Source organism: Gekko japonicus, unplaced genomic scaffold (assembly GCF_001447785.1).
Source record: "Gekko japonicus isolate JY-2015 unplaced genomic scaffold, Gekko_japonicus_V1.1 scaffold811, whole genome shotgun sequence".
Classification (NCBI taxonomy): Eukaryota; Metazoa; Chordata; class Lepidosauria; order Squamata; family Gekkonidae; genus Gekko; species Gekko japonicus.
In genome coordinates, this window is record NW_015164208.1 from 363,419 (window position 1) to 371,232 (window position 7,814).

Here is a 7,814-nt window from a genome sequence, read left to right on the forward strand (position 1 = left end):
GGAAGGAAGGAAGGAAGGAAGGAAGGAAGGAAGGAAGAAAGAAAGAAAGAAAGAAAGAAAGAAAGAAAGAAAGAAAGAACTGAATTCAATTTTTACCCTCTTCTCTTCCCACCCTGCATCTCCACGGTCTAATTGTTGGCATGGATTTCCTCTTTGCTCATCAGCTCCAGAGGCTATTTAACAGCTGTTCCAGTTTCCTCTCTTGTTGCCCCATTGCAAGTGGACTCGTTGACCTTCAAGAGACTGGAGGGAGGGAGATGGCTACAATGAAGTGCTCTTTGGGAAGGTTTCATAGGGACAGAACAACCTGTCTTGCTGTTTGTAGGGTGATTAGACCGGGGAATGGGCCAGCTGCCTTCCCTGTAAACCTTTAATGGGCTGCACAGAAGCACCCGGTGAGACTTTTCTCCTCTGTCTGACAGTAGGACGGGCCATCAGAAATCAACAGTTTGCATCTGGATACCTGGAATCTGCCTGAAGGACATCTTTGCTTTCAGTCCTGCACCTTGTAGAGCAAAATGTGGAATGACCATAATACATCAATATAACCTCCCCCTTTGAACACACATGAAGGGGCCTTCGACGGATTCATACCAAGATCAGTCTTCTCTGACTGGCAGTGGCTCTCCAGGGTCTCAAGCCAAGATCTCTCACATCACCTACTACATGATCCTTTCATTGGAGATGCTGGGGTTTGAACCTGGGGTAGACGTGGTGTTACCAATCAAAGAGGATCTCGGCAACAATGCTCTCTCTAAGCTGTGGAGTCTCGTGAGCAAAAATTCTACTTTGTGAGCTACTGACATTAAAGTTGTGAGCGAGCAATTTGGCTGAAGAAGACGAAGATGAAGAGATTGGATTCATACCCCACCCTTCACTACCCAAAGGTGTCTCAGAGCGGCTTACAAAACCCCTTTCCCTTCCCCTCCCCACAACAGACACCCTGTGAGGTTGAGAGAGCTCTGACAGAAACTGCTCTTTTTCAAGAACAGCTGTGCCAGAGCTATGGCTTGCCCAAGGTCATCCAGCAGGTGCAAGTGGAGGAGTGGGGAATCAAACCCGGTTCTCCCAGATTAGAGTCCGTGCACTTAACCACTATACCAAACTGTGCATAAATCAGTCTGCTCTGGAGCCATCCTTCCTGAGCTAAGACAAAAATGTGTGAGCCAGAGACTAAAAAACTGTGAGCTAGCTCACACAAACTCAGCTTAGAGGGAACACTGCTCGGCAGTGCTGCTCTTTTACATGGAGGCCCCTCCTCACTGTGTAGCAAGAACAGCCTGTTCCTTCTTCTTTATCTTGGTCTGAGGAAGGGGCCGTGGCTTGGTGGTAGAGCATCTGCTTGGCAGGCAGAAGGTCCCAACTTCTGTCTCCAGCATCTCCAGTTAAAGCAATCAGGCAGCCGGTGATGTGAAAGACCTCTGCCTGAGACTCTGGAAAGCTGCTGCCAGTCTGAGTAGACAATATTGACCTTGAGTGACCAAAAGGTCTGGCCCAGTATAAGGCAGCTTCATTAGTCCGCGTGCACCTGTACCTGTGGCATCCAAGGCCATGTTTTATCAGTATTTGTGCCTATTCTGGGTGCCTCCTTATAGGTGCTTAGCATAAGCCACTAGCATTTTTGCTTTTCAGGGATCAGCTCCTTCCTTCAGGGCTCTGGCAATTAAACCTCCAAGCCGAAAGTAGGGTATGTATCACACCTCTAACATGCATGCATACAAATGCTCATGCATGAACACATTATTGCACCATGCAGCACTCACCCTATCCTTTCATGAACTGTGAACTGCTGTCGCTGAGGCATATTTTGAGCCACGAGGTCGTTATGATTAAACAATGTTGTTGTTTCGGGTGTATATTTAACCAAAAGAACAAACATAATTTGGCTTTTAAACACATGGAAGACATGCTATTGCAGAGCCAATGAATACCCCCTGCAACAGATGGAGGAGAGAATTCAGTACTACTTAATTGGAAGAGGGTTGATTTTTAATTCCTCATCCCTGCTGTTTTGACCCCCCCCCCCCGGTTCTCCCATTTGATTTTACTTCTCCCCTACTCAAACGGAACACTAGGATGCTTTCGTTTCACCCTACGCCCTGTTTCCTCATCCCAAATATTTTCTGTAAAGAGAACATTTTTTTTGCAACGTTATCTCTGCATCAATAAAACCAGCATGATAGGTCTAGCTATAAACGATGTACATCGTAACATAAGTACCACATCAACGGCACACCAAAAGTGAACAGCACGCATACACAGAACACAAATGAATCCACAAACCGTGAAGAGCAGAGGACTAAATATGCTGACATGAATATGAAAAAAGGAAATAAGATCGGGAATATTTGCTCCACTTTGGGGGAAAGGTTTGTGCAGTGATTTTTGGCAGGTTAATTGGGGTGTTCAACTGTGTCCTGTTTTCAGCGGTTAAGCACTGAAGGGTATGCAATTCAGTCCAAGATGATCATCACTGATTCTTCTGAAGGGCTAGAACCTTTCTGGCTACACTAGCTTCAACCCAAGAATCCAACAACATTTGCTAATGTTCTAGGAGTCTACCTTTTTGCATTCTCCTGACAGTAACCAGATACGTAAGGAGATCTCCTGTACCTTTAAGAGTGCAATCCTAAACAACATTACACCATTCAAAGTCCACTTGAGTCAATGGGCATAGAAGGGTGTGACACTGTTTCGGATTGCACAGTAAGAGCAGCAGAGAAGATAGATTTTTGGCTGGCTGAGATTTTCTCACCCCCGAATGACAAGTTGCTAGGACCTGCCAAACATCCCCTTTTCAGTATCTGAACGGTCCAGGGGACCTGTCCTCCCTCGCTTCCTGTCTCCTGGGGTTTATGAGAAAGCTTCATTCTGCTCCAGCTCAAAGAAAGAAAGAAAGAAAGAAAGAAAGAAAGAAAGAAAGAAAGAAAGAAAGAAAGAAAGAAAGAAAGAAAGAAAGAAAGAAAGAAAGAAAGACAGACGCCGCCACGTTGCTGAGCACACAGCAGCGAGTTCTCATTCCAAAAAGAGGCTGAATTTATGAGCAAGCCCAACAGGCCAAGCCAAACTCAACTGGGTAGCCCATCTCCATGGTCACTATGACTACCGGAAGCTGCAAAGGGAATCAGGGAGTGAAAGAGCTGCTGTATTGGAGTGGAGAAGATTGCAGAGTGTCTGAGATACTGAGAAGGCAGGTTTATTGCCTTCCCAGGAAAAGTGTCACCCACCAATTCCTCCAGATCCAGCTTCTATCAAAAGCACAAGAACAAGCCAGGCTGGGTTTCTCGAACACACATGAACACATGAAGCTGCCTTATACTGAATGAGACAACCGGTCCAGCAAAGTCAGTACTGTGTCTACGCAGACTGGCAGTGGCTCTCCAGGGCCTCTGGTCAAGGTCCTTCCCTCCACTTGCTCCCTAATCCTTTTTATTGGAGGCGCCAGGGATTGAACCTGGGGCCTTTGACATGCCAGCAGATGCTCTACCACGGAGCCACGACCCCCGTTCGCTTCTCACCTGCTAGCAACCCAGACAGGACCCTTCCTGGGCAGTCTGAGCAAGGTGGTTACGAGGAGAAAATTAAATCAGCCAAACCCGTTTTCAGAATGACTTTTTCATAGGGATACTCTTCCTTCAGCTAAGAGTCAACTACTTTGGCTCACCAACGGGGTTTCCTGTCTGGAGTCTGGCAAAGTGGTTTCAGATGGAAAGGTGTTACGTGTTCTCTCCGTAAACATTCATCCCTTTTAAAGAATACAGTCCCTGTCCTGTAACTACACCTTTCAAACAGGAGGCATAGACAGACAGACAGACAGACAGACAGACAGACAGACAGACAGACAGACAGACAGATAGATAGATAGATAGATAGATAGATAGATAGATAGATAGATGAAAGTCTCTAAGACACCTTCCATAAGGATGGGGTCATTTTGTATGTGTGTCTGTGTGTTATATAGACCCTGCCAAGCCTGTATTAAACATTGCCAGCTCTCAACCCAAGGGGAACCGGATTGCTTCAGAATACCACTGGCCTTGGCAAAGCCTTCTCTGGACCCTAGAAGTGGAGTCGGAGCTCCCCCTTCTGGGAGACACAGTCTCTTCTTGGGATGAGTTTCTCTATTGGCAAGGCAAGAACCGAGCAGGGCCCTTTGGCCGTGTTGCCAGAAAGAAGGTGCTCTAGGACATACGCTTTTCAACAGACGCTTGCGTGATCTTAGCAGGCGACTAGGTACATGTGTGCTTCATGCATTTCTCCACCTGGCCGTCCTCCCTGCGACAAATCTGAGGTTTTCCCCAGTGCATCACTGCAGCCCTCGGCAAGTTATTCCTCCCTCCCCTGTTTATTAAGACATTTTAAGGGCCTGCCATCAAACTCTGGTTGGCTCCCCTCCTCGGTCCCTGGTGTTTTCCACTGAACTGACAGGTCTCATTCTCTTGTGCCAAGATCAGTTCAGATTCCCAGAGGCAGGTGTCCCATGACCCCTAGGCACAGACCCATTCACAGCACCCTGCTTCATTGGGTTTTAAAGGAAGTTTCCCAGCTGTTTGGGTCATCCCTTAATGCTCTTTCTAAACATCTGCAAATGCGTTCAGTGGTCATTGGCAAGAAGAGCTTGTCTGGACTCTGGAACTGGCTCTAGAAAGAGGTCCCAAGTATCACACACTCAAAGGGAAGGAACAGGAAAGAAAAAGAAACAAGGGGTGTGTGTGTGAGAGAGAGAGAGGGAGAGAGAGAGGGAGAGAGAGACAGAGAGAGGCACAGAGACCAAGTAGCTATCCTCTGCTGTGACCAGCATTTTTCATGTGGCCTTCTCCCCAGAGTAAGAACATTTCAGCCAGGCAGTCATCTGGCTTCTTTAAATCCCTGCCCTAAGGGGATTATACAGTCTCTTAAGTAGGCCTCCGTGGCGGGCATCTTAAATGGGTGATATTGTCTTTAAGCCAGCGAGTGTCAAAGCACACAAGGGGGGGGGGAGACCAAGTCTGAGCACACTTGTAGGACTGGAGCATCTCCCAAGGGATGCACATTTGCATTGCCTGCAGGCTGGTGCGAGGTACTCATGAGCACATGCCTTGGATCACTCCTCGCGGGTAAACTCATTTGGCGTGGGTGTCAAAACAAACAGCACGTATACCTACAGATGGTCTTCTACAATCACACACACACCCCCGCACACCCCCAGTTCACCCGCCTCCTCCTCTCTCCCCAGACACGATGCTGTCCATGACACAGAGATTGTTTCCCCATCACACAAACAGATCCGTGCACCGTGACATGAACACACAAGCTCTTGCTCTGTCAGAGAGACACAGGAATCGACACCTCTTGGCTCACACACACACTCCCATCCAGGTCCTCTTGCAAAACAACACTAAGATGTTGCCTCATTATTATTTTTTTGCTTTCAGACAAGCACACATCCCTGCCCTGCTTGCAGAACCACCTCAGATGGACCTTTTGGACAAACATGATGACCGATGGTCCCACTCCACGGCACACGCAACCCTATTTGCAAAGGTGGTCCAAGCACACACCCTTACACACACACACACACACTGGAATGCACACACACTTGCCACTTGCACACCGGATCCATCGTCTCTCCTCTCCTTCCTCTACGGCTAAGCCAAGCCCTTCCCCTGGACAGCATAACTTTATCTTTCTCACCCAAGCCCAGGATGGGACTTGGTGGATAAACACTCTCCTTCCCTGCTGTGGCAGCCCTTCCTAATCTCCTGCCTTCCCTGAGAGGAAGGAAGGGCTGAGTCCTGAGAACACATGAAGTGCAGTAAAAGGGGGAGGGAGAGAATGTGTGCAAAACCTTTTTCTGCTGAGTAGCAAAGAGCTTTCCGAGTCAGACAAGCTCCCGATCAATTGCTGGAGGAACACACCAAACCGGGGATGCTTTTAGGGATGAGGTGGACTCAGAGGGGGAAGGCAAGCCACTGGCTTCCAAGGATTTGATTTGCACAGAGGAGGAAAGCAGACGGGCTGGGTGTCCTGCAGCAGTGATGTGTGTCTGTGTGGAGGAAGTGAAGCGGCGTGCATGTGTCAGATCAAGATGGGGAGACGGAATCAGGAGAGGTGCCGAGTCACACACTCCCAAAAGCATTGTGCGTGCGATGTTTGTACATGGCAGAGGATCTGCTTGCCTGGATGGATAGATGACTGAGGCGATATGCAGGAGTGGGTGGGAGGTGGAAAGATATCCCAGTGTGCTGGTGTGCAGGTGGGAGGTGGAAAGATATCCCAGTGTGCCAGGGAGAGATGTGCATGCATGAGCAGGGAGAAGTCTGTCTCTCTAATGTTTGTGTAAAGTGCAGGGAAAGGAGCATGCAAACTTTGGAAATCTGCATCTATGTGCTGACGCCAGCATGGTATAAAAAGAGAACCTGTGTAGCAGATTGTGTGTGTGGGGGGGGAGAACAACTGGGGGAGTGTTCTGTGGGAACAGGGCGCTACAGTGTTCTAGCAGGCACATAAATGGCAGAGTACATCTGGGTGCTGGGAGTCAGTAAATGTCATAAGCGTGTGTGCCTGTACATGTATGGGTGTACGCGACAGTCAAAATCTCACATGCGAGGAGACCACAGAGTTTTCTCGGCTTGCTTGTTTTGATGTGGGAATGTGGGGTAAGGAGGCAGTGAGTCTCTTCCTGCACACAAGAGCTGGCTCCCGGTTGTGCATGACACACCACAGACAACATCACCCGCATATCCAGAAAGACACCCTCCAGTGTGCGTGTGTGTTGCACGGGGTGGAAAGAAGGGGGTGCCGAGTTCAGTGGGCAGACGTCTGAGCATGTGTGTCTGACCCCTGCAGCACATGGTCATCAGTGGCGAGTAGGTGGGAATGTGCCTACCTGTGAGCAGGAGAGAGATGCATCAGTGTGCGTGCGTGTGTGTGCCTGTGCATGAGTAGGGGGCCAGTCCTGGCTCTTCCAGCTTCACTTCCCAGCTGCCTTCCTTTCGGTGTAACTCTCCCAAAGCTGCTTAACTCCCATTAAGACAGCATCACCCCCTCCTCTGCATGGGGCCCTGGCTAGCCCCACCCTCCTCCATCCTCTGGCCTCCAGCTGCCAATCAGAAGAACAAATCCTTACATTAAACTGGGGGGGGGGAGCAGGCTCCTTCTTTTTTGCTTTCCTCTAGCTTGTGTGTTCGGGAGCGGCATCCAAACCTCCCCCTTCGAACAGGCATACAAACCGCCCCCCCTCCACTTTTCACATCTCTCTCCCTTAACCTCTTACATGTTTTCTACGCACATATTTCCTCGGCCGGACCCTTCCGGAAGATAGGATCAAGGTCCAATCTCTCCGCAATGAATGCCTTCGGGTTGGGCACGACCCCCCCCCATGTGCCTGGGGGGGCTTATCCCAGGCGGCTCCCCCCTCCACTTCGGGGCTTTAACCCCACCATCCCCCTTCCCCCCACACAGACACTATCGATTTCTCTCTCTCTCGCTGGATCTAGTACATCCCCCCCCCCTCGTCGCCCAAAGTACATCCCCCCCCCTCGTCGCCCATGGGGAGGGAGGGAAGGAGAGTACTGCGCACAGCCACGGATTTAAAGTGAGCCCTTTCTGGCTTGTCAGTTTCCAAAACACAACAGGGCAGGGTATGAAGCCAAAAGGACGCCATCTCCTCGGGGACAGCCCCCCTCCCCGGACCCTATCAGACTCGGTCTCGGTCAATATACCCGGGCATACACAGAACCCCTGAAGAAAGGGGCTCCGTAGCCCTCGAGCCGAGTAGTTGGGGAGCCTGCCGGGAGCAAGTTACGTGATCGCAATGCATGAAGCGCTTCTCT

General features: G+C 49.7%; 1 protein-coding gene across 1 annotated transcript in view; it reads right to left on the bottom strand.

Moving 5' to 3' along the window:
• BRINP1 (bone morphogenetic protein/retinoic acid inducible neural-specific 1) overlaps positions 1 to 7,814 on the bottom strand; it is a 198,343-nt gene that overhangs the window by 189,790 nt on the left and 739 nt on the right. The window lies entirely within an intron of this gene.